The 20,086-nt window shown below is 40.2% G+C and overlaps 1 protein-coding gene across 4 annotated transcripts in view; it reads left to right on the forward strand.

The window, feature by feature from the left end:
• The first annotated feature begins 7,273 nt into the window (after positions 1–7,273).
• LOC136857975 (solute carrier family 35 member F3) overlaps positions 7,274–20,086 on the forward strand; it is a 406,908-nt gene continuing 394,095 nt past the window's right edge. For all 4 annotated transcript variants that reach the window (XM_067137123.2, XM_067137124.2, XM_067137121.2 and 1 more), the window contains exon 1: positions 7,274–7,391. The gene's annotated coding sequence lies outside the window, so the exon portion shown is untranslated. The remainder of the gene's footprint in view (positions 7,392–20,086) is intronic.

Consider the following 20,086-nt stretch of genomic DNA (forward strand, 5'->3'; position numbering starts at 1 on the left):
TGTGAACAAACGATCCATTCTCGACAGAAGGCATACAACAACTGGAACAGCAAAATGACGGAGAATAAACTACAAAAATTCCTGGCAGCGAGGAAATATATAGCTCAATTAATCAGACAGATTGAAAGGAAATTCGAAAAGGGTGAATTACTTGAAAGCGAGAAAGACTTTGAAAGAAACAACACACGAAATGTGTATAAAAACTTCAAAATTAAGCTTGGAGGATATCAACAGCAAAGCCTCTGCTTCAAGAAAGAAAATGGACAGTTGTCACTAAACAACCAATAAAACTGCCAGGAACTCGACACATATTTTAAAGAACTACTGAACTGTTCAGAACCAACACAAAGATTTTCTCCACAAGAACCTGAAAATACTAATACAAGTTCATTATCACCAGATGAAGAAGAAATCACAAGACAGATCAAAGACTTGAAAAAACAAAGCATCGGCTGAAGATGGAATCATAGCGAAAGTCCTCAAATCAGCAGGCCAAAACAACATAAAAGAAATCACAAAAATCATGCAAGACATCTGGAAAACAGAACAAATCCCATAAGACTGGAAAAATGCATTAATTCACGCGCTACTGAAGAAGGGAGACAGAACAGGTGTAAACAACTACAGAGGACTTTCACTAGTTTCAGTTGCATACAAAATTCTATCCCATTGTCTTCTTGATAAAGCACAACAACAACTACAACCACAAATCGGAGAATATAAGATAGGATTCAGACCAGACCGATCGTGTCCAGAGTAAATCTTGAACCTAAAGCTCATCCTAAGACATCAGAGAATTTGTAGCAAACATTTAGTCTACACCAGTTGATTTCAAAAATGCCTATGTTTCAGTAGATCGCAAATCACTCTTCCAAATATTGAAAAAACAAGGTTTAGACATGGAAATACTTTCAATCATAAAACAGACACTGCCGGCACGAATTCCGAGGTTAAATTCATGGGGGAAAACCTCAGATTCCTTAGAAATCAAAACGGGAGTAAGACAAGGAGATGGACTCTCACCTTTGCTCTTCAACTGCGTCCTTGGAAAAGTGATACAAGAATGGCTCAAACAAAAATTGGTCTTCAAAATTCACCAACAACTCACTTTAGGCTTTGGAAAACTAGCGATAGATTGTCTGGCATTTGCGGACGATCTATCGACATTAACCCGAGACATTTCAACAGCCCAAAATGAGACTGAACTACTGAAAGAAACTGCGGAAAAAGTCGGCCTTGAGGTATATTTTGAAAAGACAGAATACGTAACATGCAACAAATATGCATCAAAATTCATGGAGATAAAATATGGCAAAATTAAACGAGTATCACAATTTAAGTTTATTGGTGAAACAATTCAGGAAAATGGACTCGAAACAAAAGCGAATGATATTAAATGCCAAAAGATGAAAACTGTATACCGACTAACCCAAAATATCTATAACAAAAATGTATCTCCAAGCACACAAAACTGAGACATTATAATACAGTCATTAAAACAGAATGTCTTTGCGTAGTCTTAATGGGCTTATTCGCATAATAATAATAATAATAATAATAATAATAATAATAATAATAATAATAATAATAATAATAATAATAATAATGGGTCGTTGCATAAGTTCGTGCGGTTCCTATATTTTATGTTTTATTTTACTGTCACTGTCACGCACTGTAACTCACAATCATAATCACTCAGTGTTGTATTCACCTCCACTCTCTATGACCTGCCAACGTTGAGGTAGCAGTTGAAGGCCTCGCCTGTAGAACTGTTGGTTTTGATTGGAAGAAATCTATTAGCCATTGGTCAAGAGAACCTTCGTCCGGAAACACTTACCCCTGAATGTGGTTATAAAGAGAGAGAAAAAGATGAAAATCTGAAAGGGCAAGGCCAGGGCAATGCGGGGCATGAGGAAGAGGTTCCTTGCCAAGTTCAGCAATCACACATTTGGTCAATTAGGCTGTTTGTGGAGGAGCGTTATCATGGAGCAATAAGACTGGTTGTTGTCTTTATCTTTTGCTGTCAATAGCAACGGCAAGCCGTCTTAGCTGGTCACTGTACACAGCAGAGGTAATCGTTACGTTTTTTCGGAAGAAGTTCATGGTGAAGAATGTCATCTTTGTTCCACCAAACATCAACAGGATTTTCTGTGGATGGGATTTGCTTTTTTTGATGGGCTGAGTCACTCTTACATCTTATTCGTCGCCCATAGGACCTGTCTGTGTCAGCCCGATGTAAAACAAAAGCCCAAAAAAACAAAAACAAAAAAAAACTTCATGTTGACATATAGGCACCATTTCGCGTCACCGGTGACAATGTTAGGAAGGAATGCTTCGTGCCTATCACAAGCCAACCGATGCCGGGCAAGCAATGACGAACAGATGTTTACTCGTTGATTTTTGTTACTGTCACTTAGCACATGTGGTGCCCATATAACCAATTTATGTACCTTACCCATCGAATATAATTGGCGTACAATCGTTGACTGATCACATTCAAAAACTTGCGCCCTTTCCCGCGTTGTTTGACGAGGATTCTCATGAAGGAACTCATTCGAGCGATTTTCGTCAAAATTTGAAGGTCTTCCAGAACGTGGATCATCAGATAAGTCAAACCGTCCTGCTCGAACGTGAGAAAACCATTTTTGTGCTGTTCTTTCAGCAATTGCTTCATTCCCGTAAATTGTTCTCGCAGCTCCTTTGTTAAACTCAAAGAGTAAAATGTGTCGGAAATGCTCACTTTTTGCAACTTGACATTCTATATCCGTTTGTCTGAAATACACACAAATAATACGTTCACAATCAAGAAAACCTGTGTTTCACAACACAAAAACTCCAAACTCAGTTAAAACAACGGAATAACGATAAGCAGTCCCTTTATGCCGCATTGTTGCCAACCCAAAAGAATACCGCACGAACTTATGCTTCGACCCAATAATAATAATAATAATAATAATAATAATAATAATAATAATAATTGAACCGGGAGGTACACCTCAACTCCGCAGATTCAAAATAAGCGCCTTAATGAACTCCTCTATCGACCAAAATGCGAAATTGCTACCACATAAAGTTGAGACTTTAATCAGAAGATGTCACCACTAAAGTATTAAGTAATTGTGTTATTCTGAAGTTGCCTAAACTGACTGATTTTATTTGCTGTGTGTTTGTTTACATCAAGAAGTTTGGACGTTTTTCCACAGATGTCACTACCAAAAACTATAGTCATGCACTCTGGTGCAAGGTAAAGGAAGTGTTATTGAAAGAAATGTTGTGTTTATAGGTTTTCTCAACTTTCATTTGTTTTTTAATGTAATTCTAGGTTTGCAACACTTCTGTCTCATTCCGCCAGTTTTGAATCTGGCCAATGAAACTTTTCTGTAATTAATTTTCAGCCTATCACAGGCTTCTTGTTCGGTTTTGAGTGTAACTTTTGGGTTCAGCCAATAAAAATGAGAGGGTGTGTCCGGATTAGCCCAGAATCCTCTCGAACCTTCCCTGAGGGTATATAAGTTGCGGCTCTTCAAGTTTCCTTGTCTATTGATCGTCGTCTTTCTGAGTGTGTGTGTTAAGGCAGGAGGCGGAGCGCCTCTTTCTTCGTCAGGCAGAACATCAGCCAGGTAAAGGCCACATAAATTCAATCTTTCTTGCCATTTCCGCATACTTATCCGAGGGAAAGGTCCGAATTTCTAACTATGTAACCGTTTTAATGTAAACTTCTTCCTTTTCATGTAAAATTTCATAAAGTCTTGAACTGTAAATTAGGGATAGAGAGTAAGTTACCCTCTCGAGCTCCTCTTCATCTTGGTTTTGTTACGGGGATACCCGTGGAACGCAGAGGTGAAAGAAGGTGCCGGGGTGAATTGGTCTAACTACAATGCCAAGAAAGAATTTAAAACTGAAATGGAAAGTTATATTTTTGAAAAGCAACAAGTTAACAAATTCTCACTTAGTGAGATAGCAATGACAAAAATAGAAAAATCCAAGATTACAGTACTTTAACTCTCTTGGGCTACAAGCCCCTAGTTTTACAATTTTTGAGTTCCCAGCTCAAATTTACCAAAACAAAATTTACACAAGGGCAGAAATCCCTCCATACATGGATCGCTTCCTCCCAATTCACAATAACAAGCCTCCCAGAGGCACTTTGACAACACTAGAAAATAGCTGTCGTGCTCTCAATTTTCCAAGCCTATTCTAGTCGATATCAAAAAATTACAATCACTCGCCATCAAGGCACAACTTACAAATGCGAAACAGAGGTATCTAGAACCCAATCTATTGGGCCGTTGCGGAAAAAAACAGGTTAAGTAAATGGCCCGAAACACAATTTGAATGGAGGCGAGTACTTGCACTCCTAAATATGCATTCTTAAAACCTAAGGTGCATTAGGCCGATGAAACAGGGGCTATTCCCAAACTATGGAGGTGACTCGTATAAGAAGGTAATTTACCACACTACAGAATGAAAAACAGCAATACACGTAGTCACTTCAAACCAAGATGAAGGGGAGCTCGAGAGGGTATATCACTCTCTATCCCCGATTTACAGTTAAAGATTTATGAAATTTTTACATGAACCGAAAGGAGATTTACATTTTAGAGAAGTTGGTTACATAGTTAAAGTTTCGAACCTTTCCCTCGGGTTAAACTGCGGAGCTAGCAAAAAGGTAAGATGTTAGATGGCCATTACCTTGCTGAAGAACTGCTGCCTGATGAAAGAGGCACCTCCCGCCTCCTGCTTGACACACCCACTTAGTTATATGATGATCAAATGGCCAAGAGACGTGAAAATCCGCAGTCTATAAACCCTCAGGGAAATTTCGAGACCGTTCACGAATAAACCAGCCACACCCTCTCAATTTATTGGACAATTTGAAAGGTTACACTCCAAATCGAAGAAGAAAGTTGTGATAGGTTGAAAATTAATTACAGAAATTCGTGATTGGCTAAATTCAAAACTGGCGGAAAGAAAAGATAAATATTGCCAACCCAAAAATAAATGAACATCAATCAATAAAAAAACTTATGAATATAAAACTTCTTCAAATCAAAAGTTCTTCCACTTCACACCAGGGTGCATGATCGTAGTTTTTTAGCAGTGACATCTATGGCAGACTGTCCCAACTTCTTGATGAATGGCAAACAAAAGAAGTAGAAATTCACACAGTCCAGGAAACTTCACAATAACAAAATTACGTCAAATTACTGTGGTGACATCTTCTGAATAAATTTATAAGTTGGTCCAGTTTCAAGTTCACGATTCCTCCAGTAGAGGAGTTCTTTTAAGCGTAAGATTTAAATGTGCGGCGTAGAGGAGTACCTCTCGGTACAGTTTGAGGTGACTACGATTTCATAACCGTTTTCTTTCCTGTAATATATAAAAGTTATTTCCATGCGAGCCACCTCAGTAGCTTGGGACTAGCCCCAGTTTCATCGGCCGAGAGCCCTGTAGGTTTTTAATATTTCATTATCTGGGAGCGCAGTGTACGCCTCCATTCACTTTGTGTTTGGGCCATTTATTTAACCTGTTCATTTTTGCAAAGGCCCAGTAGGTTGGGTACTAGATACCCCCGTGTAAAACTATTTCCATTGGTAAATCGTGCCTTATGAGTCCAGAGAGTGTAGGATTTTGATATAATGTTGCCTTGAGGGGGCTGTAAGAAATCGAGGGCATGTAAGCTCTTTTCAAAGTTTTGTTATAGTGTGAGGTGCCTCTCGAAGGTTAAAACTGGTAAATTTTGGAGCAAGTGCTCTTGAATTGGGGGATTTCTGCCCTTGACTAAATTATTCCTCATTTTGAATTGTAAATTTTGTAAACTTCATCTTGTAGCTGGATATTGTAAATCGAGGGTTTGAAGCCCAAAATTGTTAAATTCCCTATTCTGGGGTGTTACACCCTTGTTTGGCATTGTACCTGAGATATCATTGTTATTTTTACTAAGTGAAAAGTTGTTAAGTTTGTTGTTTTGAAGAAATACAACCTTCACTTCAAATGTCAAATTAATTTGAGTATTATAGATAGAACCATTCACCCCAGCACCTTCTTTCACCTCTTTCTGCTCCACGGACATCACCGTAATAATAATAATAATAATAATAATAATAATAATAATAATAATAATAATAATAATAATAATAATAATAATAATAATACTCCCAGGTATTTACGGCAGGTATTTCAGGGGTTACTGGAACAACTCTGTCTCATTTTGGGTTTCGGCGTGAAGCTCTTCTGGACACAAATCGAATTTTTCAGGTGGGAAATTCCAGCCAGGATTTGAGGTTTGGTTGTCTGAGTGGAGAGTCAATGGCTAAGCTTATTACGATGACGTAAAGATATAAATATGGTGCAGAATGCAAACCTTCGATATCGAAATCGTGAACTGTACATGAGATAGGGAAAACAGGCGAAACTGACAAAGGATGTTTATGCAACAGATTCAGCAAACATGTGTGGATATGTACACTCAACCGGATAAATTTGACTAGCAAAGATATATTTAATTCTATACATTCTCTAAACGCGAGGATAAATTTCACTTCCAAATGCCAACCAACTGCGATAGTATTCTATTCCACAACCTTGAGAATAGGGAATTTGTCTCAAACTGTGCTACGGAGTCGGTATCTCTCCTTTATACTGGATACCCTGCCGGTTGTACGAGATGACGGGAGGGGAAGCCGCAAGGGTTGGCAGCGTCGTCTGGCAACCACGGAGCCCCTATGTGAGTCTAGCAATGCTTCCACTTACTTGTGCCAGACTCCTCACTTTCATTTTTCCTGTCCAACCTCCATTGGTCAACTTTTGTTTACTTTCGACCCCAATAGCATTAGATTTTTGAAGCCTAAGAAGTCTTTGATTTCCACACCCCCTGTGGCCCTTCCCTGTCTTCTGCCGATAACCTCATTCATGGAATGGTTGGACCTACAGTAAAAGAAAAAAATCTCAGATTAGTATTGACAGAGGATGGTTTCCAGCTGTACTTCCCCCTTTGGCAATAAGCACCGTTTCTTTCCTTTAGCGTATTGGTGCAGTTTACAAGCCTCTGTAAAAATACATTTTTCAATAATCCTCTATTCCTTTAGTCTCATGTAACCACATAATCAGGCTGGGGCCTGGTTCATAAGTCGTACATTGCCTAGAGAGAGAACATTCCCTAAGGGTTGCTAACTAGGCTAAGAAACTCACTAGGTAGTGGAGCGACGCATGCGTGGGTCGACCTGCCGTCGGCGACCAGCCAGCGTCAGCCTTGTCCGCAATCGATGTGTGAGGGTAGGCGAGGCGAGTGCCCTAGAACAGAGAGTTTGAAGGTAACCAGAGAGAGTAGGTAGTGAAATAATCCAAGTGTGTGAACAGTGTGGGGGAACTACGCGTCCACAGCCTAGTAGGTATGTATCTCTTGTGTATATGGCGCTCTTTCTTTGTGTACATGGCACTTGATGTATTGTCTTACCTCTTGTTTATATGTGTATCTTGCCTAACTCTAACAATGTGTAGTGGAAATTGGAGCTATGAGAGGGACAACGTAAGGGAGCCATTCGCAATTTAAGTTCTTCACTGTTCCCTGATATGGGAAGAAACAAGATGTTCAGCTCATTTCAATACTTTAACAGACCTCAGAGTTCATATACAGAAGTATTTCCACACGCCTAATATTGCCAAAAGTGTGACTTCTACAGCTTTCTTTGTAGCAAACTCAATTTATTATTATTATTATTATTATTATTATTATTATTATTATTATTATTATTATTATTATTATTATTATTATTATTATTATTAATCTTCACTGGGAGAGTTGTCCATGCAGTCAGGGACACGCGACTGTGAGCTTGCATCCGGGAGATAGTGGGTTCGAACCCCACTGTCGGCAGCCCTGAAGATGGTTTCCATGGTTTCCCATTTTCATACTAAGCAAATGCTGGGGTTGTACCTTAACTAAGCCCACGGACGCTTCCTTGCAACTCCTAGGCCTTTCCTATCCCATCGTCGCCATAAGACCTATCTGTGTCGGTGCGACGTAAAGCAACTAGCAAGAAAAAAAATCATCTTTAATTTGAGAACAGTTTGAAAACAATCATACGAATGAGAACTAAGCCAGTGATTTCAAGGTAACTGGACAATGTGTACATGATCTGAAGTTTTGTCATCTGTGGAATAAAATAACCAGAGACTTAGTTTCAGAGAGGCGAGATTTTGTGGCAGTTTTACAGTTTATTAATCATATTCATGAATAACGACGTTCAAGCTGCTCAGTTTGGCTCATTGATGGTTCATCTACTAATTAAATTAATATGTACGTTAAAGAAAATAGTCCTCTAAGCCTCTCATGCTGGTGCTGGCAAGAGAGATTCAGAAGAGACTCATATGCGTTCACTTACTATTGCTAGCCTTCGTACGATTGGCTTTCAGGAGGGTTGTTACTGGCACACCGCAAAGCTATGGAACTCACTGTCAGGGGATGTCAAGAACTTCCTCTTTCCTCTGTAGTAAAGTCACAAATAACGTCCCTGATGTCCCTTCCATATTGTAAGAGTTTACTTAAAAGGCTCTCAAATTGAGAGAGTGGCTTGGTGACTACAGAGTACCTGTGCCAACCTGTTCAGTTTGTTCATTGTAATCTGACCTGTCATGGACAATTCTTGCTCTCTTCCGATCCTGATGGTATTTTGTTTGCGAGGCTTAGGTGTCTAATTTTCGCACCCTCCGAGGCACTTTCTTTTGCTGATATCTACATTTTTCGAAGGATCGGGTATGGTTATTTAGTTCATATCTAGCAGGGCCATGCGGCGATGACAAGAATAGGGAGACTGGTTTGTTCCACTATGCTGGAAATAGTTTACCATGATTTTTACTTTGCAAATACAATATATTTCAGTGATGATTTTTTTTACAAATTGCTTTACGTCCCACCGACACAGATAGGTGTTATGTTGACGATGGAATAGGAAAGGGCTAGGGGTAGGAAGGAAGCATCCGTGGCCTTAATTAGGGCACAGCCCCTAGCATTTGCCTGATGTGAAAATAGGAAACTACGGAAACATCTTCAGGGCTGTCGTCAGTGGGGTTCGAACCCATTATCTCCCGAATGCAAGCTCATAGAGCTCCGCACCCCTAACAGCAGGCCAACTCGCTTGGTCTCATTAGCGTTAAAAGAGGATGATTTCTCAGTTGTACTTCCTCTTAAAACAACAAACACCACCATCACCACTCTTAAAACTTAGTACTACCGACTAATGTTAAAGAAACTAGTAAAGGCATTCTGTATCAGTGTGGTCGTACTGGTTGATAATGGTATTCTATATCCCATAAATTAGTGTAGAAATATCTATGCGGTTTGCGCTGCTCCTGAAGATGATGATCTTGTTTTATGTAAGAAATTTGAAAATAATCCCCATACATTTAATTTTTTGCTATTTGCTATTTGCTTTACATCACGCCGACACACGATGGGATAGAACAGGGCTTGGACCGAAATGCAACTAACCGCGGCCTCAAAGTACAGCATTTGTCTGGTGTGAAAATGGAAAACCCACAGAAAACCACCTCCAGAACTGCTGACTGTGAGGTTCAAACCTACCATATCCGGAATGCAAGTTTTCAGATACGTGACCCAAACTGCGTAGCCGAATCGCTTGGTAAGAAATATTCTCTATTGTCTATGTGGTGTCCATACTAAAATAATGTTTGTGATTAACTCAGACTCAGATTGGGAAGGAAGCGTCCGTTACCTATAAATCTGGGTCCATTGCGGCCTTCACATGGGGTTAAAGTGGGAAATCCTGGGCAGCCCACTTCAAGGAAGATCACATTTCCCTCAATCTAGTCCAAAATTCGTGGCAGAGTCGGGAATCGAACCACGATGGATACCACTCTGCAAATCCCTAGACTGCGGTGATGGACACATATTTCACCCCTTTGTCATTCGTAGTTTTAATGTTCGTGGTTAATTTCTTTCTCGTATTTCGAAACTGTATCTAGTAAAATTTGTATCCAAGTGAAATCAATATTTACTTTCATAAAAAATATGCGTTTACAGAAACACGGTATGCTCTATAAATTACATCTGTTACAGCGAAAAGTGGAATTGAAGTACACGATCTAAGTTGATTTAGGCATGTCTTATATTTACATCAGAGGTGTAGCCAAACCTACTGAATGATTGTTGAGGTATCTACTGAACAACAACTGATGTTAATCGGGAAATCAGGTACATCTCCTGTGTTATGCCCATTTCTAGCTAAAAACCGACAAAACCCCTATAAGTTATATGAAAACTAGCTAGTACCTGTGTGGCAGGAGGTGAGCAGACACACACATGCGTAAACAAGTTGAATTTCCTAACGACCTCCTTCGATGTATTACAGGCTGTCGTCTGAGCTTTTCGAAGATTTAGACGAAAGGCTCATTAGTCGCTGCTATACAAATAAGATATCACAGTAACTCTGGTTGTCAGACACCTTGTATGAACATACACAATCTATCCAGTAGAAATTACTTCAGAAGGACCGAAAAATAGTTTAGGAAGAGTGAAATGTATCAGTAATCCGTATTTAATTGTAATTTTCTATCAGCTATGTTGTATACAATTACTTTTGTGATAAATTTAGCTGACAAAGTAGTGAAATCATTCTTCTAATTTCCTGTTGGACGAATTTTCAACAGTTGCAAGTATTAGTTGTAGATTTACTTCCGAATTTCAACAAGTAAAACCCCGTTTGAAATACATTTCTGACTTTATCTTTTTGTCTTTTTTGTTTTATAATTTGTTTTACGTTGCACCGACACAGACAGGTTTTATAGCGAGGATGGGATAGACAAGGTCTAGGACTGGGAATGAAGCGGCCGTGGTCTTAATTAAGGTACAGCCCCAGCATTCTATCTGGTGTGAAAATGGAAAATCACGTAAAACCATCCTCAGGGCTGCCGACATGAAATCTCCCGAATACTGTAATACTGAAAACTGTAATACTATCCACTCCGTTGCTATTGAGATGAAAATACTCAGCCTTTTTCCAGGAATGCGACCGAGTGAGGAATGGAATGATGGAAGCCCCCTCTAGCGGCGAGGATAGGAATATTACCGGCTGCTGTCGCACTCCTCTGTGGCAATGATTAATGAGTGACAAATGGAACGAAATGAGGAGATTGTCGCTGGAATGAAAGATGACAGGGAAAACCGGAGTACTCGGAGAAAAACCTGTCCAACTTCCGCTTTGTCCAGCACAAATCTCACATGGAGTGACCGGGATTTGAACCACGGAACCCAGCGGTGAGAGGCCGCCGCGCTGCCGCCTGAGCCACGGAGGCTCTCTGTTATTGAGATATAAGTACCTATTATTTTGAAAATATCATTCGCTACAAACTGTATTTGAAGTAATTCATTACGAATATGCACGATAACCGAACGTTGAATTATAAACCAGATATCGCACACTAGGCATCTCAGTGATACCACATTCTGTACAAATTCGTAAAAACCACTGTCTTATATATCAATTTTGATAATACACGAGTTACAAGAGGAGCGCCGGATAAATACATCTATTTTTGACTAAAACTGTCCGCCTCAGTGGTGTAGTGGTTAGTGTGATTAGCTGCCACCCCTGGAGGCCCGGGTTCGATTCCCGGCTCTGCCACGAAATTTGAAAAGTGGTACGAGGTGATCTGGACAGGGGTTCACTCAGCCTCGGGAGGTCAGCTGTGTAGAGGGGGTTCGATTCCCTCCTCGGACATCCTCGAAGTGGTTTTCCGTGGTTTCCCAATTCTCCTCCTCCAGGCAAATGCCGGGATGGTACCTAACTTATGCCCCACGGCCGCTTCCTTCCTTCTTTCTTGTATATCCCTTCCATTCTCCCCATCCCCCCCCCCCTACAAGGCCCATGTTCAACATAGCTGGTGAGGCTGCCTGGGCGAAGTACTGGTTCTCTTCCCCAGTTGTATCCCCAGCCCCAAAGTCTCACGTTTCAGGACACCGCCCTTGAGGCGGTAGAGGTGAGATCCTCGATGAGTCCGAGGGAAAAACCAACCCTGGAGGGTAAACAGATTAAGAAAGAAAGAAGAACTAAAACTTAGTGAACATCAAGAACATGTTCTAGAACGAGTTTCTTAACGAATGATTCACCAGTTTAATGCAGAAAATTTCAAATTATATTGTTGGATGAAAATCTTAAAATGCCAAAATATGTTGTTTTTAGTGTTGTATTTTTTGCTATTTGCTTTACGCCGCACCGACACAGATAGGTCTTATGGCGACGATGGGATAGGAAAGGCCTAGGAATGGGAAGGAAGCGGCCGTGGCCTTAATCAAGTTACAACCCAAGCATTTGCTTCATGTGAAAATGGAAAACCACGGAAAACCATCTTCAGGGCTGCCGACAGTGGGATTCGAACCCACTATCTCCCGGATGCAAGCTCACAGCTGCGCGCTCCTCACCGCACGGCCACCTTGCCCGGTTTTAGTGTTCTAACTGCCAGTAAAGTCAGCATGTGTCTCAACAGATCGTCTGATGGTGATCTTGTATTCACTTTTCTTTTTGCTAGTAGTTCAACGTCGCACTAACACATCGAAGGTTGTCGGCAACCCAAGGATGAGAAAGGGAAGGTAGTGGCCGGGGCCCCAGCATTCGCCTGGTGTGCAAATGCGAAACAACGGAAAACCATCTTGAGGGATGCCGATGGTGGGATTCGAACCCACCATTTTCCGAATGCAAGCTCACTGCTACACGACCCTAACCGCATCTTGTATTCACTTACAGTTTGGATGCAATAAGTAATTTTATATTAAGCAAGTTTGTGTTAAGTTTGCGTTCGGTCCCAAGTTGACGTGAACTACTTTCATAGCTTGTCTCTGTGGTTCGTTTACACTTGCTCCAAGTTCAAATTTGTGGCCCAAGTTACTGTAAGTGAATTAAAGTTTCAGTTTGAGAACTATTTGATATGTGGTTGGGAACTTCCATTGGACTATGAATCATAGGATGAAATTAGTTTAACTGAAGCAACTTCTCCTAATTGTTATCAGCATTGCGGTTGTCAATAGTAATGTCATTAGTTTTATCTCCCACTAACTGCTTTCACGGGTTTCGAACACGCCGAGGTGCCGAAAATTTTGTCTTGCAGGTGTTATTTTATATATCGATATATCTACGGGTACGAGGCTGGCAAATTTTAGCACATTGCTATTATTATTATTATTATTATTATTATTATTATTATTATTATTATTATTATTATTATTATTATTATTATTATTATTATTATTATCATCATCATTGTTCCTGCTTTCATTGTAATTGGATGGATGTCATCTGTTGAAGTTGTTAACAGACCATGGTGTTACGAAGACAGGCATTTGTCTTCGGAGATAGTGGGTTCGTATCCCACTGTCGGCAGCTTTGAAGATGGTTCTCCGTGGTTTCCCATGTTCACACCAGGCAAATGCCGGGCCTGTACCTTAATTAAGGCCACGGCCGCTTCCTTCCACTCCTGGCCCTTTCCCATCCCCTCGTCGCCATAACTCCTATCGGTGTCGGTGCACCGTAAAGCCACTAGCAAAAAAAAAAAAAAAAAAAAAAAAAAAAAAAAAATTGTCTTCGGAGAATATTTGTTCATTTTCTAGGAATGTCATTACTTCCTTCATTCCCTGCGTGTACTAACTCGAACACGAAGTATTGTCTTGCGCCATCGGTCGAGATTTAATATGCTACGTATTTTGCATGTGTAATGTGTTGAAAAGACTTACTTAATTCACACATAGTTTAACCGAACTCTGTTTTTCTCAGTGGTTAGAGACAGTTGAATTCTTCCACCCTATCTCCTAGTCTCCTACCTGTCGTAAGATGCGACTGAAAGGGTGAACGTCTCTCCCCCACCCCCCCACCCGCCTTCAAACGGGGCTCACTGTTTGGGAGCGAGGGCTGGCAAGTACAGTCCCAAAGCTGAATCTGGCACGCCCTCCACTTACTTGTGCCAGCCCTCCCACTTTCGTCTTTCATGTCCGATCTCCGTATCCGCTCCCGACCCCGACGGTATTAGGTTTGCTAGGCAGAGGGCATGTTTCATTTCCATGTCCTTTGTCGCCCTTCCCTTTTATCTTACCGATACCGTTGCTCTTCAAAGAATCGAGCCTCTTCCTTTTTTCTCTTCTGATGGTTGTCCAGTTGTACTTCCTATTAAAACAGCAATCACCACTACCAACTTCTGAGACAAGTGTGACAATTACGGAGCATCTGATTCTATTACATTAATTGCTTCTCGAATAGCTCTTCTGAGGTTAAAGCGTGTTGTCATCCAACTCTAACAGTGTCCTAATTATGTCCATTCCGTTTCTGCTGGCTTTTATCGTTGCACTAATTCGTACAGTCTTCATACGACGCTGGTTTAAGGAAGGGCTAGAAGAAGCCGTGGTTTTAATTATGGTACGGCTCCAGCATTTGACTGGTGTGAACATTGCAACCCACTGAAAACCATCCGCACGGCGTAACAAACCCCCTCAGTGTATGCCTCCATGATTTAGTAACGTCCATGAGATGTCTTTCTTTCTTTCTTTCTTTCTTTCTTTCTTTCTTTCTTTCTTTCTTTCTCATATAGTGGTACTAATCACAGATCACGTAATACTCATGGCGTTGCTCGCATAGGGGAACTCTTCACAGGTTAGGTATTCTCATGGTGTTGCTCACATAGTGGTAATAATCATAGGCAATGTAGACCCACTGTGTGTCACACATCATGGGACCATCCAAAGACAACACAGACTCATAGTGTTCTTCATGTAATGTTACTACTCCCATATTAATCCTCCCCCGATGATACCAATCACAGATCCAGTTGGAGGCAGTAGCGGTACCTGTTCCTCAGGTAGTAGTGATTATTGCTCTAAGAGGGAGCACAACCAGGTACTTGTTAAGTAAGCCTAAAGTACACCCATGATGTTCATCGCGTAATGGTACTATTCACAGATTGTCTCATGGCTCCAAAAGTATCATCCCTTGGTCGCTTCTTAAGAAAGGCAGGGGATACCGTGGGTGCATTCTTCATCTTCGCTCCCCACCCACAGGGAGTGAGTGAGGTACGAGCGATGCTAGTAGTACCATTCCTTATGCATCCAATCACTGTTATAAATTGTGTGAAAATGCTGCTCATAGGTGTGTGCAATTCGGTGGACTTGACAGACTGATATGTAATTACAACTTCTGACTCGATAGTATGCCCCGTCAGTGACCCCTAGGCCATCTATGACAGTTGATGTCGGAGCAGTTGAGGATCAAACTAGCCTTCGGGCTGAATACTCGACATAGAAGAAGGAGTCTTTCTTTCACTCTCACGCTCTTCATGGTCCTTCCCTTCCCTTCTTTTTTTTTTTCGTTACCTCATTCTTCTATTTCTCTTCTGATTGGTGTTGAAAAAGGACGGTTAACCAGTTCTACTTTCAAATCAAATCAAATCAAATCAAATCAAATCAAATCAAATCAAATCAAATCAAATCAAATCAAATCAAATCAAATCAAATCAAATCAAATCAAATCAAATCAAATCAAATCAAATCAAATCAAATCAAATCAAATCAAATCAAATCAAATCAAATCAAATCAAATCAAATCAAATCAAATCAAATCAAATCAAATCAAATCAAATCAAATCAAATCAAATCAAATCAAATCAAATCAAATCAAATCAAATCAAATCAAATCAAATCAAATCAAATCAAATCAAATCAAATCAAATCAAATCAAATCAAATCAAATCAAATCAAATCAAATCAAATCAAATCAAATCAAATCAAATCAAATCAAATCAAATCAAATCAAATCAAATCAAATCAAATCAAATCAAATCAAATCAAATCAAATCAAATCAAATCAAATCAAATCAAATCAAATCAAATCAAATCAAATCAAATCAAATCAAATCAAATCAAATCAAATCAAATCAAATCAAATCAAATCAAATCAAATCAAATCAAATCAAATCAAATCAAATCAAATCAAATCAAATCAAATCAAATCAAATCAAATCAAATCAAATCAAATCAAATCAAATCAAATCAAATCAAATCAAATCAAATCAAATCAAATCAAATCAAATCAAATCAAATCAAATCAAATCAAATCAAATCAAATCAAATCAAATCAAATCAAATCAAATCAAACGAAATGAAATGAAATGAAATGAAATGAAGACCGAGCAAGTGGCTGCGCGGTTTGGTCACGTAGCTGTGAGCTTGAATTCGGGTGATAGTGGTTTCGAACTCTTCGAAACCCGTTGTCGGCAGCCTTGAAGATGGCTTTCCATGTTTTACCATGTTTTTGCTAGTTGTTTAACGTCGCACCGGCATAGATAGGTTTTACGGCGACGATGGGATAGGAAAGGGCCGTGAGTGTGAAAGAAGCAGCCATAGCCTTAATTAAGGTACAACCCCAGCATTTGCCTGGTGTGAAAATGGGAAACCACGGAACCATCTTCAGGGCTGTCGATGGTGGAATTCGAATCCACTATCTCCCGAATGCAAGCTCATCACAGCTGCGTGCCCTTACCGCATAGCAAAATCGCTCGGTTTTACATTTTCACACCACGCAATTGCTGGGGCTGTACTTTAATTAAGGACACGGTCGCTTCTTTTCCACTCCTATCTCTTCCCTATCCTATCATCGCCATGAGACCTATCAGTGTCGGTGCGACGTAATTGTAAAAAGAAAAACAAGTCAGATGAAATCAATCATCACTGATCTCCAGTTGGGACTGTCGCCCAGGTGGCAGATTCCCAATCAGTTGTTTATCTAGTCTTTTCTTAAATGGGGTAGATGGCCTAGATGTTAGCCTCCTTTAAACAACTAGCATCATCATCATCATCATCATCATCATCATCATCATCATCATCATCATCAAGCTTTTCTTACATGCTTTCAAAGAAATTGGAAATTTATTGAACATTTGGAAACTCATGGAACATTTTTATCCAGAGATTTATCGAACTTCTCAATTTCAGAGCGTTGGCTGGTGACCTCGGGGCCCCTAACTGAGTCGATCTATTCGACCGCCCTTAACCAATTCTTGTTCTCTTCCACTCCGACGTTATTAGGTTTGTGAGGCCTAGAGAGTCTTTCATTTTCACGCCCTTCGAGGCCCTACCCTTTTCTTTTGCGATAGTCTGATGTTTCGAATGATCGGACCTCTTCCATTACGCCCTCAGATTGCCAACTTGTACGTAAGCTACTTTCACTTTAAAGAATAATCTCCACCATAGTCACAACAATGGCTTAATGCTTAATCTGCTTTCGATTTACAAAATGTGTTAAAGCTAATTATGTTCCAGAAAGAAGGGACAATCTACTCTATTTGTAAGTCATCATAGCCTAGTCTGGTTGTATGAGACTTGATTACGGGATGAATAAATGATGTATTGTTTTAAAATAGCTGAATATTACGTCTAGTCACGCCAGGAGGAGAGTAATTAAATTCTTCTTAAATTAATACTTTAATCTAACTTCATTAACGAATTAAATTGAGGGGTGATATACTCTGAGTGTGCAGAAACATTTCAGTAATAATGCTTCCGTAAGTTTGATACTGCATATGAATCAACTATGCAGCATATAGGCTATATTTATCCAGCTACTTGCTCTGCAACAATAGTTTAATGGATCTTGTGCGAGAGGAAGAGATTGGTTTACAGATCACATCATGTTTGGAATAGAGTCGCTAGGTACATTATTTTGGAAGGTGTGCATTCTTTTACTTTATCTTAGGAAAATATATTTTAGATCCAAACAAAAGCAGGATATGATAGACCTTAGAAGAATGGAATATAAAGTCTTTCACTATCTTTAACTTCAGTACTAAGCGGGACAGAGTGGTTAGCTCTGTATCCAGATGTCTTTGCCACCAGAATTAATCAGGCACTCATTCTAGGGAGAACTTCACGGTCGTGTTCCTATGCTGAAGTTGAAATTTCGTGTCGTTTCTAAATTGTTCGAGCCAAACATGTCTTTAGCGTACCTGCTTGGCTATCGCTATTCTAGAACCAGCGGAGGGCAGTGCGAGTTCTAGGAGAGAAAGGTCAATATTAGTCATAGATTTAGACTTCATTGTTTAAAAGAGAGGTAGCCTATATCCAGATGGAGCACTAAGGGTGGAGAAATACACAATTTATAAATAAACAAAACAAACAAACAAACAAACAAACAAACAAACAAACAAACAAACAAACAAACAAACAAACAAAACAAACCTCATGACACTGAAACCCTGAGGAGTATTGGCTTACCAAGCGACCGCTGCTCGGCCTGAAGACATTAGCTTATGAGGTGGCGTGTAGTCAGCACGTAGAATCCTCTCGGCTTGATTTTCTAGACCGGCGCCACTAGTTCATCGTCATATAGCTCCTCCATTGTTCTGATATAGGGTGGGTGGATCTCAACTAGCCATCAGATCTAGGTACCTAACTTAAGGCCACGGCCACTTCCTTCCCTCTTCCTTGCCTATCTCTTCCAACCTTCCCATCCCCCATAAGGCCCCTGTTCAGTATAGCAGTTGTATGCCCGACCAAATGTCTCATACTGCAGATCACTGCCCTTGAAGTGGGAGAGGTGGGATCCCGCGCTGAGTCAGGGTGGGGGTGGGGAACCAACCCTGCGGGGTAAATGGATTAAATACATGAATAAACAATACAGGATTATATGATAATATAAGGAGAAACTAACATTAATATTACGCAGGTCTACTGTTTCAAACCTAACAATTATATTATTTATGTCACGGGAAAAACACAACAAAAATGAATAACTTGAACAAGGCTCGAACTTGCAACCTTCGAATCATTGACTCTTAGCTTACATTCGGGAGTAAGTGGGTTCGAATCCCCACTGTCGGCAGTCCTGAAGATGGTTTTCCTTGGTTTCCCATCTTCACACCAGGCAAAACGGCCGCTTCCTACCCACTCCTAGCCCTTTCCTATTCCACTGTCACCATAAGACCTATCCGTGTCGGTGCGACGTAAAGCAATTTTAAAAAGGAAAAAAAAATCGAATAATTGACCGAACGCTTTACTGACATCGAGTGCCTCCTCAAACACTATAATTCAGCATAGTTTACAGAGCCTATTGCGTATCTAGAAGCACATACATCGTGTAAAAGCACCGGGATCCGAAGTGGAACTTAGAATATATTCCCTGTTCAAGTTCGACCATTTTTTTTATTTTTTTATTTTTGACAGCTGTTCTCACTAGCTCATGCGCTTTAAATTCCTGCTCTCCAATAGAACCTCTCACAACACGGTGTCGTCGTCAGAGCAGTTCACTCCACAACACGCACAGTCACAGCCCACCGACTTCACGTGAACTTAGATCCCGTTACCATCTGAACCGAAGATCACTACACCGATGATCGAGGCAAGCAGTCGTATTCAGATAGACATGATGTCTCAATAACTAAATGAAACAAAGAAAAGGAGAGCCATCTCCTTTTAGGCCATGACGGTCCTTGGAGGAGGCGAAGGTAAAGACTTCCGTTACCGATGTCCCCAGCACTAATTCCGGCTCTACGTCCGGCCATCTTCGTCCCCAGGACGTGATTCAACCATGCATCAACTTTAAGACATTGTTTCTCCAAAACCCTTCATCTGATCGGATCCACATTTTAACACAGTATACATTGGGATATTTTATACAACCCGCCTCTGTTGTTAGTGTGATTAATCGCAACCCCGGAAGCCGGGGTTCGATTCCCGGTTCTGCCACGAAATTTGAAACCTCTCCAAAAGTGGAGGCCTTCTTTCTATTTTTTTATTTCCTTATGGAAAATATAATTCAAAATGAAACAAAAAGAATATTGAATGTAACTAAGTTACTTTGAAACAAAGAAAGATTAACTGCACTTTAGTATAAGAGCTTAAGATATTGGTCGATAGCTTTTTGACAAAATGAACATTCTTCGAATTTCAGTCAATTTTGAGAAAGTTGCCATATCAGAGTCATAATTCAGATCATGCATAGAAATAAATGTACCAAGGCTTATGATTAGTAGATTGAAGCTTACTTGCTGAATAAAGAGACGACAGACCGTACTTTGGGCACGTTATAAACTGTTG

The sequence above is a fragment of the Anabrus simplex genome, chromosome 1 (assembly GCF_040414725.1).
Source record: "Anabrus simplex isolate iqAnaSimp1 chromosome 1, ASM4041472v1, whole genome shotgun sequence".
In the NCBI taxonomy this organism is placed as follows: Eukaryota; Metazoa; Arthropoda; class Insecta; order Orthoptera; family Tettigoniidae; genus Anabrus; species Anabrus simplex.